We start from the raw sequence: 23,790 nt of genomic DNA on the forward strand, positions 1-23,790 counted from the left end.
AATCTGCCAGTTGATTTCAATACTAAGTTAGCATGCATTTTGTTGCATTTCTCTATGAGTGTGTCTGTCATATTTTCACATGCTTTGAAACAGTACGTTTCTTCAGGCTGGAAATTGTTGATAGGTTTACATGGCGCCATCCCTTTCCTTGAAGTACTTCCCTCCAGGTATTTTCACAGCAACTTCAGATCATGGGAAGCTACGGCAAATGTACTTTTAGGGTAAGTGTAATGTAGTGGTAAGGTTAAAATAATCACTAAATGATAAAGAAATAATTTATGATTGTGATTGTTTTGTGGCATGGAGAGAGTTTGGGTGGAGGGACAGGCTATTATGAGCCTGGTAGAGTTTGGGTTCAGAGAATGTTTGGGGACCCAGGAGCAGTATTTAATTCTGCTATTTGTCACTGGTACATATACAATCGCCAAGAAAGATACTCTTTACTTGGCCTTAATGGACCTTAGCAGCGCTTTTGATAGGGTCAGCTGTGCTAAGCTTTGGGGGTCCTTACGTAAGCTGGGGGTGCCTAACTCAATTGTGGATTTTTTGCAAGCTCTCCATGTCAGAACCAAAGCCTCTGTAAGGTATGGGCACAAAGGGGAATGTACCAAACCTTTTAATGTCCACAGTGGATGGGCCAGGGATGTATTTTAGCACCAATGTTATTCCTTTTATATATTTTTGAACGGCATGACCACTTAGTGGAAAGGTATAAGGACGTGCTAGTGGTAAATGGGAAAAGTATGCTTAGCCTGTTATAGGCTGAGGATGCGGTCCTAATGGCGTGCACCGTGAATGGCTTATGTGGTGCAGTAAATGCCTTTGTGCAATACATGGCTGATCGGGACCTGGAAGTCAATATTGCTAAAAGCCATTATATGGTGTGTGGCAAGCCTCAGAATAAACTGGGCTCGGTGATAATCAATGGCCGGGTTATCAGCCGTGTCCATGAGTTTCCCTATCAGGGTGTGACCTTTGATGACAAACGAAACAGGCATTTCTGCATATCTAAGCTCTGTACCAATTTTAATGCTGCAGTAGGCTCAACTTCTGAATTTTCTTCAAGGGTTGGTTGTAAACCCATCATAACCCTGCTTGAGGTGTACAGGTTAAAATGTGTACCAGTACTACCGTATGGGGTGCCAATTTGGGGATACCAGATTAGCTCCTTGTTCCAAAAGGAACAGGATAGATTTTGTAGACGGCTGATGGGTGTTGGGCCCAACAGCTGGGGTTTTGTCTGCACGAGGAACTTGACCTGGGCTATGTACAGGATTCCATTATGCTAGCGCCTCTGCTTCTCTGGATTTCTGTCTGGACAAATGAGTATGCTTCCCTTAATAGGGATATTATAACTGACTGTCTATCATGTGACCTAGGCCGGGCTATGCCTTGGTTCAATTATACTAGGAATATTGCATCTAATTTGGGCAGGCCAGAGATACTTACTTCCCTGCAGCTATTGAGAAGATCTGATAAGCGCTGGGGTTAAGACTTAGTTTTAAAAACTCGCCATGAGCAAAAGTGAAGCTAATGAATTGATGAAACCCACTGTGTGGGAGTTTGCTATGACTAAAGTCCACCAAGGGATTGAGTCCTACTTATCACAGGTTAAAAGTGTGAAAAAAAGGACACTCATTACAAGATTTCAATTTGGCTCCAATTGGTGTAACCTGTGCTTTCCTCTAGGTCAATTCGACTCAAAAAGCATTCTTGCATGTCCTTGTGATGGTGCCTCTTTTCAAACCCTATCACACTTTATATTCTTTTGTGAGTTTTATGCATCTTTTAGGCGCACATTTGTATTTCCCATTTTTAAAGGAAAGGGTTTTACAGCGCCGTCCAGCATTTTATTACTCATGTATAGTAGCAGATGAAGTAGTTTGCTGTGCTGTGGGGTCTTTTCTCAAATGTGCGACACATTGGAATAACTCTGTGAATTTTGAATCCATTTTTACGTGTTTTGTATTTTTATTTCTGTATTATGGTTATTTGTTCATATAACCAAATAAAATATTAACATGAATTTGGATTGTGCTTCTTTCTGTACCAGCGTAATCATTACTGACATATGTTGTCTCCCCCTTGGTCCATAAGGATCAATCTGGTTTCATGCCCAAGCTATCCTCTAGGGCAACCTCCGCAGACTCCATAACTGGTTGGCAGAAGTCCAGTTGAGATACGACACTCATGTGTTTGTCTTGCTGGATGCCTAAAAGGCCTTTGATGCCATACACTGGCTTTTTACGACACAAACGCTAAAGAGTATGGGGCCCGGTCCACAGTTCGTGTCCTGGATTAACCTACTCTATACCGAGCCAGTAGCAGCCGTAAGTGTCAATGGAATACTGTCCCACAGAGTTTCCTATCAGGAGGGGTACCCAACAAGTTTGCCCCCCTGTCTCCCCTTCTGTTCTCCTTGATCCTGGAACCACTGGCGTGTTTAGTGCTAGCACACTGTCATCAAAGGAACTCAGGTAAATAGGTCTAGGATTCCAGAGGAAAAAATATCCCTCTACACAGACAATGTTCTCCTTTACTTGGCCCACCCAGAGATGTTGCTTTCAACGGTCTTCCAGGTCTTTGAGCGCTACAGAACTTACTCTGGCTATGTGATAAACTGGGTTAAATCAGTCCTCATCCCCGCCAGAAGTTCTCAGGATCATACAGGCCTTCCTGGGCAACTATAGGTAGTGTAAGAAGGATTCCAATATTTGGGGATATATGCCACACTTGAACAGGGAAAATCCATAGACTATAATGTTAGGAAAGTACTGGCGGAATTACAGGCAGATGCAGACTGCTGAACATTGCTCTACCTTACCATACTAGGCAGGGCTGCACTATTCAAAATGATCAACCTTCTGAAATTCCTTTTTGATCTACAAAACACCAACTATAAGATTCCAGACAACGTATTCGTCAAGATAGATAATACACTTCGGAAGCTACTGTGGAATAGTGCCCACCCTAAAATAGCTCTGTGTACACCACAGCGTAACTCCTACAATGGTGGGATAGCACTCCTGAATCCCTGGGCCTACTACTGGGCCTTCCACATGATTGCTATAAATGAATGGAGCCACCTAGATTGAGACCATCCCACCTATGCACTGGAATGCACACAATTTCAGATACACCCTTATCACCACTAGCTAAATGACTGGAAGGGCACAAACCTACTCCCAGCTACTGGGTTAGGTACTGAACCAATGCATAAGACCACTAAATGGCACGTAAGGTCACCCGGGAAACCCATTGTGGACAGGATGGCTCCTTAAGTAAATTGGGAAACTGCGAGGATTCTAGGCCTGGCACCGTCTGGGCATATCCACGGTGGGAGACCTTCTTGAAGAGGGAACCCTGATGTCCTTCTTAGCCCTCTAAAGAGAATTCCAGCTTAGTGAAACACAATGCTATAAACACCTGCAACTCAGCCCCCCCCAACAAAACAGCAAACCCTGGGGCCCACCAGCAGTGGCTCACCGAGACTGAGTGGCGGGCACAGACGTACCCGGTCCCGCCGTCGGAAGCAGAACGACCTAAGTTGCTCCCCTGCGGGTGCAGATCTGCCAAATCCTGATCGCCCTGGTGGGCGGATCACACCAGGAGGCCCAGACGGGGGGGAGACCTGCGCCGCTCCTTGAGGAAGATCGACTCAGCCAAACCCCCTCATTATCATAGCGCAAGGAGTATAGGGACCCAGGATGATTTGGGAGGAAGTGAGAGGGCAACCTCTGGTCCTCAATAGACACGGAACGAGGGGCAGCAACATTGCAGAACTCCGACTATATGGAGGGGTCCACCACTCCACTCCAAATGACAGACCTTTTGTTTTCAAGGGCTTGGTTGACAGATGCTTCTGGGTCGGAAATATGGGGGGGGGGCAGTTGGGGGGAAGGGGAAACTTAGCATTACGACAATCCTTTGTCTTGTTGTGGTTGAATACTAGTTGTATTAACTTTTTCCTTTTAATTAGTTGCATCATGGCCCTAGGCCGCACAAGTAGCCCATGTCAACATCGGTCCCCCGCACACCTCAGACCTCTCTAAGCAGGTTCTTTCCTGGAATGTAAATGGGCTCCTAGATAAAATTAAGCGCTCTGCGGTCTTTAGCACCCTCCAACACTTCACTCCCACCGTGGTCCTCCTTCAAGAGACGCACTTGCTTGGCTCTAGGTGCCCTATGCTCATGCGGGGTGGATATGACAGGGTCTACCACACAGGCTTCTCCAGAGGGTCCGGGGGGGGGCGGTGGCTGTCTTGCTGCACCGCTCATTACCCATAGTGATCACTACTTCTCGGTTAGATCCGCAGGGGCGCTATGCAGCGGTCTCGGGCACACTAGGCGGATGTCCAATTAACATCCTGAGCGTTTACGCCCCCCGGGGGCGTTTGAGCAGTTCTTGATGGCTCTCCAAGAGGTGGTGGCAGTGCTTCCCTCCGGTTTGACCATCCTAGGGAAAGATTTTAACGGCGTTATGAACCCAGAGTCTGATATCACTGGTCCTACATCCACGAGCCGCTTGGCTCAAGCTTCCAGACTGTGCGGCTGGGCAGAAGACCTCGGCCTTTGTGAAGTATGGCGGATTTGGCACCACAGAGAGCAGCAATATACGCACATGTCGGCAGTGTATCGCACCCATGCTTGAATAGACCTTCTCTTGATGCCAGCACTGGATGTCTCCAGAATCTCGGGGGAAGAGATACTGTCCCATAGGGTTTCGGACCATGCACCATTCCTCGTCTGTATAGACGACAGGAGCACCACCCGGCGCCCCGTGCGGTGCTTAAATGCCTGGCACCTTCAGAATGGCGAATACACCCAGGCCCTAAAAGAACAACTAGACCAATACTTCACAAATAACTTGGGATTGGTGCCATCCCCCAGCGTTATTTGGGCTGCCTGCAAGGCTACCCTCAGGGGGCAAGCCAGGCATCTCATCCGCGTGAGAGAGCACGGATTCAAAGGATCTCTGACCTTGAGGCCTGGGCACTACAACTTGAGCGCCAGCTCACCACCTCCACACACGACTCTGTAACGAGACAACTTAACCTAGTGAGAGTGGAAATCAGACACTCCAATCTTGAAATGGCAGAATACATGTGGTGAGTCTCTATGGCCCGCGTTTACGGATGGGGGGACAAGAACGGGAAGCTCCTGCACTGGCTTGCGACTCAGCACTTAGCAAGCAGAGTCGTCCCCGAAATTGTTGACGGAACAGGAGCCATCTCCCGGACGCCTCATGAAATCGCTCAAAGCTTTGCTGCCTACCACGAGGAGCTCTACGAAGAGAGACACAGACCCCAGGCGGAGAGGGAGCCCCCCTGCTGGGGGACATCTCCTTCCCCTGAATCTCAGAGGGAGAGAGGCAGGACCTCAACGAACCTATAGTGCTAGAGGAGATCACGACTGCTATCTCAACTATGGCAGCGGGCAAGACCCCAGGCCCTGACGGGGTTCCGGTCGAACTTTACAGCAGGTGCAGCGACCTCTTGGCCCCTCACTTGCTCAATATATATGAGGAGGTGGAGCGGGTGGGCAGATTTCCTGTGGGCCTTGACTCACCTACCATTGTAGTGATATCCAAAACCTATCCCCCTTCACAATCGTGTGCGGCCTACCACCCCATTTCACTCCTTAATACTGAAATCAAGATAATGTCCACGATATTGGCCACCAGGTTGAAGAGGGTGCTATCCTCACTGATACATTCGGACCAGTGCAGCTTTATGCCAACCAGGAGTACTAGGCATTGTATCCGTCGCCTGCATGTAGCGCTGGCCGACCGTGGCTCCTTGTCCTCTCCTTTAGCTCTCCTACTCCTAGACTTTGAGAAGGCATTTGATACGGTGGACTGGACGAATCTCCACCAGGTACTCTTAAGAGCTGGGTTCGGTCCTAGATTCCGTGGCCTAGTGAAACTTCTTTAACCCAACCCGTCGGCACGGATACAGGTCAACGGGGTGGTTTCAGACCCATTCCCCATTTGCCTGGGAACCCGCCAGGGGTGCCCCCTGTCCCCGCTTCTCTTTGCACTGGCGATGGAACCGCTCGGCAAAATTATAAGGGAGGACCCCCTGATGGACAGTTGGTCTTGGCCCACAGGCCATGAGGACCGCGTAGCGTTGTACGCGGACGATGTCTTCCTGTTCCTGGCCAACCCGGCCAGTAGTGGTCCCAGAGTCCTGTACCTTTTGAGGCTGTTCTCAGAAGCCTCCGGCCTGACACTCAACCCCTGCAAGTCTCTATTGATTCCGTTGCATCCGGCACGGGATTGCTATGACTGACAGACTTATATTCGAATCAAGCGCAATAGCTTCCGGTACCTGTGATTGACTGTTGCCCTCATGCTTGAGTTAGCCTGTTCGCTCAATATCCAAACTCTCACTCAGCGGGTTAAGGGAGACCTCCAGAGATGGAAGACCCTACCCCTTAATGTCCTTGGAAGCATAGTGCTATACAGAATGATGGTTCTGCCCCGGTTCCTCTATCTCCTCCAAAATTTCCCATACCATATACCTAAGGGATGGTTTAAAGAAATGGACGCAGCAGCGCAGCAATTCCTATGGTATAATTCCCACCCCCAGCTCGCTTTTTGCACTCAAGGAGATGTGTATGAAGGGGGTTTGGGGATGTCTAACCTTTATCTTTACTACCTAGCAATGCATCTGCTAGTAATTAACGACTGGCTGGGAGGAGGCTGGTCGGACCCGGCATACCAACTTGAACTCCTGACCATGGGCTTCCCCGGCCTGCTTGGGATGCTGTACGGCAACCCCCAGCCATGCAGGATTCCAGAGGTGACAAGAGTGGTACTGATCGGATGGAGGGCAGCACAGAGGGCAACGGGGTGGTGGCGGCAACTCACCCAGCAGACCCCACTATGGCATGGGACATGGCTGGGTGAGGTCTCTGCCTTGGAGGTGTTCCGGAGGTGGGACCTTATCAGTATCTCGCTTTTAGGAGATGTCTGGGCGGGCTCCCACATGAGGTCCTTTCAGGAGCTCTAGCAGAAGTGCTCACTCGCCAGGACCCAATTTCATAGATTCCTGCAGCTCAGACATGCACTGAATGTACATGTCCCTCCTGGTACGACCCTCCCAGAAATCAGTCCTATGGAGGCCAAATCCTTGATGGGCAGCCTGGGCAAGGGGCAAGTGTCACGTATATACCGCACCCTAGTCACCCACACGACGCAGACACTCAGCAAGCTCCGTGAAGGATGGGAGGGCTGGTTGTGCCTGATAGCAAACAAGGACTGGCAGGATGCCTTGATGGCCCCGAGAACCCTGACTGTGACCTCCCGCCTATGTGTAGTGCAAACCTACTATCTGCATGCAGCTTATCTCACACCTGACAGGCTACACAAAGCAGGCCTCCGATCTCACGCTGACTGCCCCCGTTGTGCAGGCCCCAACGCTGACTTTTACCATATGGTGTTGGCATGCCCACACACAGCGACCTACTGGCGTGCAGTAGCGGCCGAAGTCTCCAGGCGCCTACAAGTGGAGGTGGAGGCCGCCCGCTGCTGCTGTTGTGGGGAGTCCTGGTGGGGGTAGGGTCCAGTAGAGCAGACCGGGCTTTCCTGGGGGTGGCGTACTTGGTGGCAAAGAGAGACAGTGCAGCGGGCTGGAAGGCGGAGATGGCACCGGCACTTGCGCATTGGTGTCGGGGGGTAGACTGGTGCGCTCAGCGAGAAAAATTAGTATATGAAGCACTGGGATGCCTGGCTAAATATGGCAGAGTGTGGGGGAGCTGGACCAGGACTTGGGATACCCATTCCGCTGCTGGGCCTTAGATGCAGCGCCCAGTGTAGGACCTGTCTCGGTCAGTATAAATCACATCGAATACATGCTTATGTTACCCATATTGGAATTGTACAATGTGGCGCCTATGAGGCGCAAATGTGACCTTTTCCGTTTTAGTCTTAAATATCTGCTTATGTTAACCATGTTGGAATTGTAAAATGCAGCGCCTGAGATGCGGATGTGACCTTATCAGTTTTAGTCTTGAATTTGTTTTGTCCTTATGTTCAAGTGCAAAACTAATAAAGTTGCTTATCAAAAAAAATAAACACCTGCAACTCACGCATACCTGGGGAGCGGAAAATATTCCCAAAGCTCCTCTGGACTGCTCACCACTAGAGGGTAGACTTCTGATGGAGGAAATAACTGAAAAAGCTGTCTAAGTTGCCTACAAAATCATTAACAATAATATCCCTGACACACTTCAGAAACTTAGAACCAGGTGGGTGACTGACGTGGGTGAATTGGAAGCCTGGACTGGGACGCTGCACTAATGTTTCCACGGAAAGTGCCGATAAAGTCCAGACTGAGGCTTATCCAGTTTAAAATTTTACACCAGATCTGTTATGATAGAACTCGGCTACACATAATGGGCAGGGTGACCTCCCCGGGATGTCTAAGATGCAGAGAGCCTCATGAGGACTTTTTTCCATACGGTGTGGGCATTTTCCATCATAAACACATACTGGCATAAAATACTCCTAGAATTGGGCAAAGTCATAGTGACCAGTATACCTGACGATCCTAAATTTATGCTCCTAGGCATAACCAGTGGCATAGACTTCTGGTGGATGAAACTAATATTCTGTAACCTGGGACTAGTGATTGCAAAGCGTGATCTAGCCAAACATTGGGGAGACCCTGCTGCACCTATAATGTCCTAATGGAAAGCAGGCATGGACCTATACATGGCAACGGAGAGAGTTACCTATAAGAGCGGAGGCTGCCCCCTGTAAATTCCATAAAATATGGGGTAGCTGGATAGATTATTATATCTAGATATGCAGCATAATGTTGATGATGTGTCTTCGTCCCAGGATCACTAGTCCAAACTGTTTGACTTATTGTGTAAATTGATTTACTGTAATGTTTTTACTGTCACCCCTGTTCACTGTGTAAAAGGATAGCAGAATATTTGGTGCTTTGATGGACTTCCGCTTGGTACTTTTAGTTATGTTGGGCACCGTTTTGTGCCCCTTTTGTTATATGCTACAAAGCCAAATAACATATTTAAAAAATAAATCATTACTGACACACAGAAAAATTATTTAATATTACTTAAGATTAAGGACTAGTGTTGTCTCTGAAAAAACAGCTCTGCCAGTGAGACATGCGAATGCGAAGAGGAGGGTCTGAATCTGCCTTCCTCACCAGAGCGACTTTGTAGAGGACCATCCTATGATGTATTCCAAATGGATCATTTGTAGGATTGTAAATGTATCCAGCTTTAGGACGCGCATAGAGGAAACTCAGGACTCTGTTTCCCAGAAGGCCGGTGCAGGAGGGGGCGGAGCTGGAGAGACCAAGCGCTTCAAAAGCGCTGCCACAACACTGCTGCATGGGACATGCATAGAGGAAACTCAGGACTCTGTGTCCCAGGAGGCCGGTGCAGGAGGGGGCGGAGCTGGAGAGACCAAGCGCTTCAAAAGCGCTGCCACAACACTGCTGCACAGGACACGCATAGAGGAAACTCGGGACTCTGTGTCCCAGGAGGCCGGTGCAGGAGGGGGCGGAGCTGGAGAGACCAAGCGCTTCGAAAGCGCCGCCACAACACCACTGCATGGGACGCGCATAGAGGAAACGTGGGACTCAGTGCACCAGGAGGCCGGTGCAGGAGGGGGCGGAGCTGGAGAGACCAAGCGCTTCAAAAGTGCCACCACAACACCGCTGCGCGGGACGCGCATAGAGGAAACTCGGGACTCTCTGTCCCAGGAGCCCAGTACAAGAGGGGGCGAAGCAGGAGAGACAAAGCGCTGCCACAACACCGCTGCGCAGGATGCCTGCGGGCCGCGACCAGGCAAAGCCCGGGACAAGGGCGTGCCCGTCCCTTGCCCGTCATTGGCTGGAAGAGGCTGGGCTGGGCCACCCCTCTTAGTCTCGGCAAAGGGGGTAAGTATTTAGATTTTAGATTTTATATGGACTGTTAATGGATTCTTTGCATAATCCCCTTCTCAGCTAATTTTTATGGTGGAGAGAAGCTTCTCTTTTTGAGATATTAGTAATCCAAATTGTGGGTGCTTTTTGTGACAGACTCGAGAGGCAGAGGCCCCAGTGGTAATCCGTGAGGATGGGCAGGAGAAGGTCATTGCTAAATGGGGATCAGAGTGGAAGGGAAAAAGGGAAAACAAATTCAACATTGGATTCCTTGGATCGACCTGGCAGAAAGGAGACTCTTGTTGGAGATGGGTGACTGGCAACAAGCTTCCACAGAAGATGGGGGTTTGGGGATCATTGAGGTTGAGGATGGACAGCCTGGGATTGGCCGGGGGATCTGCCCAAAACCCCAGTTCAAGCCAAAACAGGTGCTTCAGGGGCATCGGGGGCAAAGGGTTTGGAACGAGGTATAAGGAAGAGTAAGAGGCTTTTGGTGGTTTCTCCTCCTGGCAGCAGCAGTCCTCCTTCAAAAAAGAATAAGACTGTAAAAAGACCTGGGAAAAAAACTAAATTGCTCCTGCCTGCCAACCCTAACCCGATCCCCTTGGGTACTGTGGATTAGTGCCCAGGTCCCTGTTTAGACAACTTATTGTTAGAATTTATACATACGATTGAGTCCTCTATGGCCACGGTTATGGAGAAACTGTGGGCGCTTGAAACTGCAGTTGTCAGGATGGACCGGAAAAGAGAGGCCAAGGTTAGCTTCTGCCAAAGGGGGTCTCTTGGATTCTAGGTGTCAAAGTAGTTTGGCGAGGGGTTGCTTCAACAAGAAGAAAACCCTAGCCCCCTGTTGAGAGAGACGCAACAACCTCTAAGCTGTCCCATCTTGAGGGTCGCTGGACACTGCGCGGAGACAGTTTAGGAAGATTTTTCAGCAACCTCTGGGATAAACCGCGGGAGGGGGGTTGGTCAGACACTTGGCAGCCGGCATATGGATAACGTGGGTGTGACCCAAGATAGTAGCAAGACTCAAAACCCACATTTGGCAAAAGGTCCCCCCCTTGTCTGCTTAGAGCTTCCTCCAGCCTGTGCACCCTGTGTGGTGGTGCTCAATGATGTTCCCCCCTTAGCGTTGGGTATAAGCGAATCCACAGTCCAACTAAAGAACAAGACCTGCCACTGACTGAGTAAAAACTGTGACTTTGTCTGTAAGGATTTTGAGGATACTCTGTTTGTCAGAAGAATTGACTGGGTTGGGCCTCGGGTAAAGGTTGGCAATGGGGATTGCATGATTGTAAATTGTAGATATCCAGGCCTGGCCCAGAGGATTCTTTTGTCACAACGTTTGGCATTCCAGCTGAAGAGTAAGATTAGTAATGGCCCTTTGTTTTTTTTTTTATAATCATACCCAGCTGAGTGAGGATATTTCAGCTAGGAACTCTAACCCAGGGCAGGGTCTGTTACAGCCAAATAGTATGGGTTATGATTTTTCTACCTCCCCAGATTTAGAGAGGGTGAATTGACGCTATGTATAGAGACACGTAGAGGGGGTGATAAAATCTCCTTCCAATGCCTTGATCACTGAAGGTCAGGATGGATCAAACGTGAAGTGTTGCCTTATTTCAGGGACTGTAGCAGGGTATGATTCTAAGCTTTCGGACAGCAATTGGCTAAAGTTTGTGGCACACTATGATTTCATCTTACTTCAAGTGACCTGCTCGGATGGGCTGGCTGTGTGGGATGGTTTTCAAAGATTTGCAGTCCCGACCGTAAGGTCTCAAGTTGGTCGCCCTGAAGGGGGCTTAGTCACCCTAATTCGATTTTCCAAAATAGTGAGAGCCTATCAAATTACTTGTAAACCTCAGGGCTTCTTAATCACCTGGGTAGTCTTTTCAAACAAATTTAATGTTGTATTGGTTAACGTTTACAATGCTGTTTGGGACCCTGGTTGCCAAATTGAGGTCCTTTTTTCTGTTTTGCAGAAATTTAACTGTAGACTGGAGGGGTTTGGGCTGGCTTTCTGTGCTGTGGTGTCAGGGGATTTTAATACTAAAATAGGGAGCTACAGCACTACGATGAACCCTTTTGAGTAGGACTATGAGATATACTCAACCGAGGGATCACACGATGCGAGGGGTGGGGCTCTGATTAAAGGCCTAAGGAGTTTTTGTCTTTTGAACATCTGCGACCTGGAAGTGGTGGGTACACATCAGGCCCCTAATTTTGTAGGTAGGGGGGTTGGAACAACAATTGACTATATTTTTGTGTCCCCACCCAGAACATGGTCAAGGATGGTGAAGTAGTAGTGCAGCATTTCAGTGATCACAATCCCCTCATGATTTCTTTCAATTTTCCTGAGACAATGCGGAAATCAGTGTGGGGTGGGCCAGTCTCAGTGACCCAAAGATCAGGGAAGACGACTTGGCTGGAAACAGGTTAACATCCAGCAAGTAACATAGAGGGTAGTGGGTAAAAATCTAAACCTGATTTTAGGTACTCTCTTGGCTGATTCTTCCAGTCCACGGGAAGTCATGGACCCATATTTAAAGTAAATGTAGCTATCAAAGAAGGTATGACCGCAGGTGTTTAGCCTCTGCGTAAGCAACAGGGTGGTTGGTTTAGTAAGCCCTGTTATGAGGCTAAGAAATCTTTGAGGAAGGCATTAAAGGAACAACCAAGAGATAAAGTTCTTGAAAGAGATGCGAGGGCCCACTATAAATCTGTTCTGAGGGCCAGGAAGGAACAGCTTTAAGGAGCAGGCCTGGGAGGAGTTGGAATGTGCATCATTACTCAAGAACCCAGGCCTCTTCTGGAAGGTGGTCAACAGGGGCTCTATTGAGACGGAAACCCCTGAGGGTTTGGGCTGCAATATCTCCCCTGAGACTTGGGTGGCCTATTTCTGTGGGATCTTTCCGGGGTGCCTTATTGGGGACTTAAGGGGTGATCAGCAGGGACACCGCCCAGATTAAGCTGTTAGGTTTAACCTTGAGGACTATTCCTATGGATATATACAAACATTGCCCACAGTTTTGGGCACCCATTCTGCTTAATGTCCTCAATGCAGTGGTTAGTGTAGGAATTCCGGCTACCTGGAGATCGGCATGTATTGTACCTGTATACAAAAAGGGCAGTCGTAATGGCCCGAAGTCGTATCGTCCAATCTCACTACTTGATTCCTCAGCAAAAATTCCTTGTCTGATTATCCTAAGGCATATTTAGGACTGGATGTCTGAAAATACAAACCTGAGTAGGTTTCAGTACGGTTTTAGGGAAGAGTTAGGTACCCTAGAGCAGTGCCTAAATCGTCTTATGCTGATTGGAAAATATGCACAAGCTAAGAGGGGTACCCTGTATCTTGCCTTTATGGACCTAAGTTGTGCCTTTGATAAGGTAAATCGCAGTAAGCTCTGGGATAGCCTAACCCAGATGGGCATTGATTCCCACATTGTGGAGCTGCTTCGCTATCTCCATTCAGGTATTAATGCAAACGTGAGGGTTGGGCTGCATGGTGAAAGTACGGAGCTGTTTGAATTAACTAGGGGCATGCGAAAGGGGTGTGTTTTGGCCCCTACATTTTTTCTGTTGTATACAAATGGGTTGTATGATTTTTTAGTTGAAAGATGTAAGGACGCTCCTAAAATCAATGGCAAGAGTATCCCAGTATTGATCTATGCGGACAATGCAGTTCTTATGGCCCGCACCATGAACAGACTACGTGAGGCAGTTAAAGCATATGAAACTTTTATATCAGCCTTAGATTTAGAGATAAACTGTAGTAAATCACATTTTATGGTCTATGGTAAACCATTGAGCAGGGTGGGTGCGCTGAAAATATAAAGGAGCAGGTGAATGGAAAAGTACAAGATTTCCCTTATTTAGGGGTGAATTTTGATGATAAGGGCACCTGCAATCCCTGTATAAGAGAGGGAGGCTCTTTAACTCCACTGTAGGTGCCACGTTTGAGTTTGCTGCCAGGGTGGGCAATAAACCTATTAAGCCCTTGCTTGAGGTATACAGGCGTTAATGCCTTCCAGTTCTGATGTATGGGGCCCCGCTTTGGGGCTATACGGAAAATAGGGCCCCTGCGATTGAGGAAAACCGTTTATGCAGAAGGTTATTAGGTGGGGACCAAAATATTTCTGGGTTTTGCTTGCATGTTGAGCTGGATCTGGAATTGATAGAAGATGCCATTAAAATAGTTCCCCTTTTATTGTGGATTTCAATTTGGACTAATGAATTTGCGTCCCTCAACAGGGAAATCCTGTGGGTTTGTTTGCTATGCGATCACGCTAAGGAAATTACCTGGTTGGCCTATGTAAGAAAGGTAGCCAGTGCATTGGGGCGATTAGACATTTTTGATGCACCAGAGGGTTTATCTAGCACGGACAAAGGGTGGGTGAAGGAGAATTTCGCAAAAATGTTAGGGGCCAAGAGGGAGGAGGTGGAGCTAAGGAAAAAATCAGAGACCTACCTCTTGGAGGTTAAAAATGTATGGGAGAGGACCCTTATTACGTGATTTCGTTTGGGGGGTAATTAGAAGTAATTTGTGCTTCCCGCTAGGACAGTTTGACCAGAACTCTATAAAATTGTGTCCGTGTGACGGTGTATCCCACCAGACCCTAATTCATTTTACTATGTTTTGTGAGCTTTATGCACCTTTCAGGCAACGCCATTTAGTCCCCCTTTTGAGGGACAGGGGTTTTGTGCAATACCGCCCAGCCTTTATGTGGTTGTGTATGACTTCTGATGCGTTGATGTGACAAGGGATAGGTTCCTTTTTAAAGGGAGCTATAACTTGGCGGAACAGTGTTAATTTGTAATCTTGGCTAGTGCTTATATACCAAATACTACTATGGGCAACATTCCCCCTCTTTCCCCAAAGAACCGGTCCTACAAGCTTCAACAGAATCCTAACCAGAAACCTGAAATAGTCTTATTATTCTGGAACATTGCAGGTCTAGCAAACAAGTTAGGCAACGAGATATGGGTTAATTTTTTAGAAGACTATCTATGTGTTTGCCTACAAGAGACGTGGCTTCTAACCCCTGCCCATCTAAATGGCTACAAAACATTCCACACCCCTGCCGAGCAGTCAAGATATGGTAGACCTAAAGGGGGACTGTGTACATATATCTCTAATAAGCTGCCCCTACAGAATCTAGTGATGCAATTTATGAGTCCATACTACCAAATGATAGAGAGCGACTTAGATCACAATACCCACCTGGTCATTATTAATTTTTATAATAACGCTCCTCCAGGAGAACTTTCCAATACTCTTGTGAAAATGGGAAATGACCTAAAAAAAATAGGTGGAAAAAACAACCGTGAGATCCTAATGATATGGGGTGGTGATTTTAACGTCCACCCGTGTGAAGAAAATTCAGATAAGATATGTGGATGGGACTCGGAAGGTATAGGTGCAAGCCTCCACTTCTCCCACAACATCCAAGGAGATGAAATGAATTTGCTAGCTCAAACCTATAACCTATCCTTTGTAAATGAACTATTTTTGGACGAACCACAATTCAAACCAACGTATAATGGAAGGGGCGCAAACACAGTGATCGATTATGTCCTAATGTCCACTCACTTCGCACACCATCTTACAAACTATACCTTGCACGACATCGCTATTAGTGACCACTACCCCCAGAGCATAGATCTCCTACTATCCCTCCCTCCAGCAGCTAGGGAAGACAGCATCACACTGGTAGATGACATTGAAATGGTGCCGCGCAATGGATACATTATGAAGTGGTCTCAGACAGATCCCAAGTCTTTGTTAAAACAGGTTATATGCCAATGTAAATATGCTTTCGCAGACTGCTTAAGAGAGAACCCACACCCAGGACAATGTCTAAGTGCGTTCACGATGATCACCCAAACCATAAAAAAAGCCCTCACTATTAGAAGCAGCAAGATAGGGAAAAAAAGGACGTACGGATGGTTTGACCATAACTGCACTCAAGCACACAAGAGATTGAAAAAGGCCCTAAATGCCCCAAAAAGATCCGTGAGTGACATACGCAAACGCAGACAGGAATACAAGACAGCAATAAAGGAAAGGAAATCGACTATAAAAACAAACCTGTGGGAAACCCTCCATATAGCAAGCCGTAAGAAAGATAATAAACTTTTCTGGCAGACAATAAATTCCCCCGTGTTAGGGGACAGAGACACTCCTAGAATGGAAATCGCCATCTCCGAAGAAGAGTGGGTAGCACATTTCTCTAACATATATTCACTGACGAGTGATTTATCAGACCACACACATGACCACGACCACCAGGAAGGTCCGCGCCTAGATATAACCCCCCAATTTAGCCTTCAGGAAGTAGAGGAAGCCATAATTGAAAGCAAACCAGGGAAAGCGCCAGGCCCTGATGGCGTTCCGATCGATATATTCAAGGCCAATATTGAGCTGTGGGGTCCCGTACTGACGCAGACGTTGAGGGCCATCTGCACATGCGGACCCCCACCATCTTGGAGAGACTCCAACATAATTCCAATATATAAAAAGGGTGACCGCCTTAATCCAGCCTGTTACAGGCCAATTTCCCTCCTGGACACTACAGCTAAACTAGCAGGTAGAATAATCCTGAACAGGCTGCAATCATGGGCAGAGGAAAAGAACGTTCTATCTCCGGTCCAGTATGGATTCCGGAAAGGAATCGGAACAGTGGAACAAAGTCTAAATTTAAGTCTCATCATCGCAAAATATACTAAGATTAGAACAGGCAATCTGTACCTGGCCTTTATTGACTTATCATCAGCTTTCGACTGTGTAATCCATGATAAATTGTGGGACATCTTAAAAAGCATGGGGGTGGAACCAGCCCTAATCCAATTTATTCGTAAAATGTACACAGGGTGTAGAGCAAGAGTGAGGTACGGCCTAAAAGGGGAATGTACTCGCCCCTTTGGTCTACACAGAGGAGTGCGCCAAGGCTGCGTTCTCGCACCGTTTTTGTTCTCAATGTATATAAACAATCTAGACAAAGAATTGGCCACTAGGTGTAAAGATGTACCACAAATAGATAAGCAACCTGTCCCAGCATTACTTTACGCAGATGACGCAGTATTAATGGCCAGAACCCCAATAGCTCTCCAGAAACTTCTAACAACCTGTATTACATACATGACACAGCTGGGACTCACTGTCAACCGCTCTAAAACCTTCATCATGAACTGTGGAAGGAAGCGCAGCAAGATTTATAACACCACCATTCAAGATAGCAAGGTCGAAATCACGCAAACCTTTTCATACCTGGGCATAACATTTGATAAGCTGGGTTCCTGGGCCAACTGCAGGAAGATGAAGAGAGTACACCTGACCAAAACAACGATGGCACTTCGACTCTTCTCTAAGAGGCTTGGGGGGATTACACCACCTAACATGATAAAGATCTATAAAGCCAAGTGTATTCCGGCCGTTACATACGGGGCTGGAATCTGGGGACACACAAACTGTGATCTAGTGCAGACAGTGGAAAATGACTTCCTACGGCATCTGTTGAGGGTACCAAAAGGCCCCTCATCGTATGTCACACATTCGGAACTCGGGGTTCCCTACATTACAGACCTGATAAAGATCCAGCCACTATTACTTTGGCATAAAGTCTGGTCTTCGGAACACACCAGTTTCAATAAGGCTATCCTGACCGACTGTACGAAATCATTATATACATCAAGGGTACCATGGTTAAAATACATCATGACCTTCTTCGAAAAAATGGGCAAGCAAGACTACTATACAAACCCAGTCTCTTTGCAGAAGTTATCCAGGAAGGACCTGAGTATCCTGGCACTAAACTATCTAGAAGACATACGATGGGAGGTGGAATCAAAAAAAAACTCAGTCATTTATAATCAATTAATTTTGACGGCTGAGGGTATGCAGCCGTACTTGGCAAACATGGCACTTCCTCGCCACCGTTACGTTCTCACAAGATTTAGACTAGACACATTCCACCGTCTAGTTTCATTTCCAAGTATGAACGATTGGACCACTGTGTTAAAACCATGTCCCTGTGATGCAAAAACACTTCAATCTACAATTCATGTGGTTTTATTTTGTAAATTCTACGCCTACCAGAGGAAGCGTCTAGTTGTTCAGTTTCTAAGGTCAATTAATCTCCCCCAGTGTCGTACAGCCTATGTCTGTCTCCAGTCACTATCTTCTTTAGAGATGTGCGGAATCCTAGCAAATTTCTTATGTTCTGTATTAAAGATAAGGAAATCTATGGAAAAGGTGACTGAATTGTAACTCATTGTGATAGGGTTTTTATTTTATTTATTGATATATTAGACTGATTTTTAGTTGTGTGCTTTTACATCTTCTTTTTATTATTCTTACTATTTTATCTTATCTCCTCGACTTTTTCTTATCATTGAATTGTATGTATGCATCATAATTGGAGATCTTTTATGACTGTTATGTCTTTTATGACTTGTTGAAAGTCGAATAAAGATTTTGTACTACATAGTGCTTATATAAACTTTTATTCTATCATGGAACCATCAATTGAGTATTGTAATTTTGAATGGAATTTTCCTTTTAATTGTTTTAAAATTAATTGGAGGTTATGAAGTGCGAGAGATTGTGATATTTTGTTTATTTATATATTTTTATGGTTGAACATTTTTAAACCAAACAAGGTGATTTGATGATGACTAGTGTTAGAATAATGTTACCTTTTGTTTTAGTTTTAGTTGAATCAAAATTACTCAATAATATTTATAGGTAGGATTCGTATTAAAGTATATAATAATTTGAAAAAAATGGAAAATATTTAGTAAACTATGTAGGTCTGGTTACTGATTGGGTTAGAACAAAGATTATAATTATTATTTTTTTTATAAATAAATTTTTATTGATTTTGTGGAGACAAGAAAATAAAAATACAAATACAAATAACAGAACACCAACTGGTGTTTGGGGACGGTCAATCCCTGGGCCAAATCTGGGCTCCGTAGAGCATAGCTATACACAGAAATAATAGTTAGTGGTTTATATTTCAACCCCATGAGGGTATCACACTCCGAGTCGCGCTGCTCCCCGGCTAAAAGCACGCCGCATCTTCCCACTTCCCCCGCACTTTGATGCATTTGTTTGGGCACCCCTTGGCTTCATACACCAGCCTCTCACGCTGTGCGCACCAATCCACTCCGCGTCTCCATTTATTCAAAGCCGGCGCCACTCCGGCCTTCCAATCTGCTATTATGTCTCTCTTGGCCACCAAACATGCCACTCCCAAGAATCGTGTAGCAATTGTTAGTGTCCGAGGGGCCATCAATGCCTCCACCCAGTCCTCCTCCTCCATCGTTCCCACCCAGTCCTCCCATTTCTGGCGGAGCCCCTCAAGGGGACTGGTAGTGTTGGCCACTAAGGAAGGGTATATCTGGGAGACTCCGCCCTTGCCTAAATTTCCCATCAACACTTTCGCCTCCATAGGGCTGCATTCGGGGACGCCATCTCCCTCTCGCATGTGCACTGACAAAGCATGGCGAAGCTGAAGGTATTTATGGAATTTTGTCTTGTGTAGCGTGAAGAGTCCCTGGAGCTCCTCGAAGGACCGCACATGCGTTCCCCCCCCCCCCCCCCCAGACATCCCCCAACGTAGAGATTCCTATGCTGTCCCACCTCTGGAATACCTCCTGTCCCGCGACGTCCGCAAGTAGTTTTCCGTGCCAGAGCGCGGTCTGCTGGGTGAGGCGACCCCACCATCCCGACACTTTTTGGGCCTCACGCCACCTCATTATGATCATTCTTGTCGCATCCGGAACGGTCCTAGGGATCGGGCCACCATACAAGGCATCGAAAACCCCATGGTAGCTCCGTGTTTGAAGCTCCAATCGGTATGCGGGGTCAGTCCAACCACCTCCCACCCGGTCATTGATTACGAGCAGATGCATTGCAAGGTAGTAAAGGTGGATGTTGGACATTCCCAACCCTTCATCATAGACGTCCCGTTGGCAGGTGGAAAGGGCCAGTCTAGGACGGGTGCCGCTCCAGAGAAACTGGTGCGCCGTCGAGTCCATTTCCTTGAACTATGTCTTAGGGACCGGGTGTGGGAAATTTTGTAATAAGTAAAGGAGCCTGGGAAGAATCATCATTTTATAAAGAGCTATTCTCCCTAGCAGATTGAGGGGTAGGGACCGCCAACGTTGTAAATCGTCCTTGATTCTTCTAGTGAGTGGTGTGACATTAAGTTTCCATACAAGTTCCGGAATAAGTGCAATGAACACAGGTATTTAAAACTGTTCCTACGAATGGGGATGTTATGTTGCCACTCAATACAGTCCCTGGAGGGGTGCAGAGGGACCAGCAGGGATTTGTGGGGGTTTAGCATAAGGCCAGAGCCTCTGAGAAGAGGTCTAGGATCTGTAAGATACGCGGACCGCCTGTGGCCGGGTTAGCGATATAGAGGAGAACGTCGTCTGCATAGAGCGCCACGCGGTCCTCCAGTCCCGCGGGCCACGACCACTCCTCAATCAGAGGGTCCTCACGCAGCAGCTTCGCCAAAGTTTCAATTATGAGTGCAAAGAGCAGCGGGGACAGTGGGCATCCCTGGCGAGTACCTCGGCTGATAGGGAATGGGTCGAAGACCACACCGTTTACCTGCACCCTAGCTGGTGGGTTAGAATAGAGTAGCCTCACGAGGCCTCGGAATTTGGGCCCAAGTCCATAGCCCTGCAACACACAGTTGAGGTAAGACCAGTCCACTGTATCAAAGGCTTTTTCAAAATCAAGTAGGAGCAGAGCCAGGGGGGACCAAGTCAGGGCTCCACGATGGGCCAGGGCCAGGTGCAGGTGTCTAATACAGTGTCTAGTGCTCCGAAGGGCATGAAACCGCATTAGTCGGGGTGTACCAGTGATGGGAGCGCTTTTTTCAGCCTGGCAGCAAGAATCAAGGACAACACCTTCATTTCAGTGTTCAGGAGGGAGATGAGTCTGTATGCCGAGCAGCACTGCGACGGAGGTTGAGTCTTAAGGATCACCACAATTGTGGCTTGATCGACCCCAGTGGGGAAGCGGCCACTTTTTTCTGCCTCTTCGTACATGTCCAGTAGGTGGGGGCCTAGAATATCACCACATCTAACGTAGAGTTCTGCTGGGAACCCATCTGGGCCCAGAGTCTTACCCGAAGATAAGTTAGCCACACCCTTGGTGATTTCTACCAGGCTGAAAGCCTCGTCTAGGTGTTCTTTTACCACCTGGGAAATTTTAGGAAGGGTAATTTCATTTAAGAGGGGGGACTCCCTCTCCGCCTGCGGCATATGGCGCTCCGCGTATAGCCGTGCGTAGTAAGAAGCAAAACTTTGTGCGATTTTCACTGGGTGTCTGGGAAAGGGATCCCGTTTCATCTACTATTTCCGGGATAACCCTGTCGGCTAGAGGTCGTGTGGCCAGCCAGTGTAAGAGTTTCCCATTTTTATCTCCCCAACCATACACTCAACGCCCTCCAAATGTGTTTTGCAGACTCCAGCACCAAGTGCTTAATCTCCTCTAGAACCCCAGTTAGCTGCCTCAGACAAGAAGCCGAGGCAGAGTTTGAGTGCGAGCACTCAAGACGCAGTGCGCGGGCTTCCAGCTCTGACACTCGGAAATTGCAGGCACACTCACGAGTGCGAAGGAGATGTTTGGCGTGTCCTCTGAGGGTAGCCTTACATGCAGCCCAAACAATGCACGGAGACCAGACTGAGCCCACGTTCTGTTCAAAGTATTGTGTAAGGTGATTTCTGACTGCTAGTGTGTAGTCACCATCCTGCAGGTACCAAGCGTTCAGGCGCCACGTCGGGCGCCGAGAAGGATCCGTACCGCCTATTCGGATTTTAACTGGTGTGAGGTCAGAGACCCCGTGGGGCAAGATGTCAGCCCCAGTGACATTGACAACGTCCAGCGCCGGCATGAACACGAGGTCGATGCGGGCGTGTGTCCCATGAGCCACTGAGGTGTGAGTATACTGTTGCATCCTAGGATGCCAAGATCTCCAAACCTCGCACAGGCCAAGACTCTCCGCCCAGCCCCTTAGGGACGAGGGACGACCAGACCTGGTGGTAGTAACGTCTCCAGATACATCCAGTCTGGGATCTAGGACGGCATTAAAGTCTCCTCCTATTAGTGTAGCTCCGTGAGGGAGCCCAGCCACTACCTGGCAGAGTGAGAGTAGAAAGGCGTCGAACCCGGTCGGGGGGGCATATGCACATACAAGACTGTGGAGCGCCTGTGGAGCGACCCAGACACCGTAACATATCTACCCTCCGTGTCGGATTGTGAGGCTGTAATCACCATGGGCAATGAGCGGTGAAGAAGAATGGCCACACTCCTGGAGCCCGTGGAGAAACCCGAGTGGTAAACTTTATCGTACCCCCCCTTGCAAGAGTGGGGCATTTAGTCCCAAGGAGATGTGTTTCTTGTAGTAAGACCACTGGGGGGGCATACCTACGAAGAGTACTGTACACTGCGGACCTGTTGATCTTATCTAAGAGGCCATTCATGTTCCATGACAGGACCTGTGTCAGTGCGGGCCACGCGTGAGGGGAGCAGATGCATAGAATTGTTGAATATCTGTCAATGGGCACCAGGACGACCGTCTTGAACAATAAAATAAAAACCCAAAACAAGAAAGGAAACTTACAAACACAATCCCTCTTAACTCACTAAGGAACTTTTCACCCCCCAACCACCCCCCACCCCATACTTCTACCCTGGAAGCATCTGTCGCCCAACAAAAACAATACAGCCAGCTAGACTGTCGTTGGAGTGGAGTGGTGGACCCCTCCTTACAAAACGGATCATCTACAATCGATGGACAGAAGTCAAAAGTATGAAAAGTAACAAGTTTTGGCAGTGGACCGGGCACCCGGCTGCCCACAGGGCCCCGCTCCGAAGCGTGCCCATCGGCTCCGGGCGGGTCCCTCAAGGTCTATTGCCCATGAATGAGGTTATGTTTCCTGCGTCAGCCAAGTGTCGGGTACTGGCTCAGGCGGTCGCTGTCCATCGCATGTGCCGGGTCTCGGGCTCCCAGGGCCCCTCCAGGGACCCCCCCAGCCTCTGGTTCAGAGTCTCGACCCTCGCCTTCTCCTTTAGGGACTCTGGGGCCCCTCAGCCCCCGCATCTTGAACGGGTACGCCTCCGGCCTCTCCACTGTCCCATCCGGACGGGCAGACCACTACCTGTGGAGCCCCCAGCTGGCCCAGCGGGACCCCTCCGCGGTCCGACACCCTCTTCAGTCAGCCAGCCCCACGCCTCTTCCGGGGATTCAAATAGTAGGTCTTTCCGGCTATCAGGACTTTGAGCATGTAGGAAAGTTGCATGGCCCTGAGTTTTTGTTTAACGTGTTCATATGACTGACGTGCTCAATTGCGAACAAGGACAAGAGGGATTGGTCTGGCATCCAGGACCTAATCCAACGCTCCAAAAATTAGGGCCAGGGCCAATCTACCAATTGGGGGCCGTGGCCCGACAGCCAGGCCCCTGCCCTTTATGCTCACCGGCCACTCAAGGGGAGGCTCGTGATCTCTCCGGGAGCTTGCGTCCCCGTTGCCAGGCCGTACGCCAGAGATTGGGCTGCCAGCCCGGTCGGGCCTTCAGGGTCGGGGGGGAGACGACCCCCGGCCGCGTGGGGCTCCCTTGCACCTGCCGCCTCCGCCGCTCCCCAGCGGCTGCATGCAGGACTCGGTGCCGGCCCCTCCTGGGGTCAGCACAGTCTCTTGTGGCAGCGCAGTCAATCCGGGGGTCAGCGCCGCAACCAGCAACACAGCCAGGAGCCCCGCTCCTCGCCACCATCTTGGCCGTGGGGACGAACGATTTCACAGGTCTCCCGCATAGTCGCTTCCCGATCCTCAGCTCGCCTTGGTCCAGAGAGATCAGGGAGCCCGT

At 48.4% G+C, this 23,790-nt stretch overlaps 1 protein-coding gene across 5 annotated transcripts in view; it reads left to right on the forward strand.

The window, feature by feature from the left end:
• KLC3 (kinesin light chain 3) overlaps window positions 1–23,790 on the forward strand; it is an 819,248-nt gene that overhangs the window by 388,630 nt on the left and 406,828 nt on the right. The window lies entirely within an intron of this gene.

Source organism: Pleurodeles waltl, chromosome 9 (genome assembly GCF_031143425.1).
Source record: "Pleurodeles waltl isolate 20211129_DDA chromosome 9, aPleWal1.hap1.20221129, whole genome shotgun sequence".
Taxonomy (NCBI): Eukaryota; Metazoa; Chordata; class Amphibia; order Caudata; family Salamandridae; genus Pleurodeles; species Pleurodeles waltl.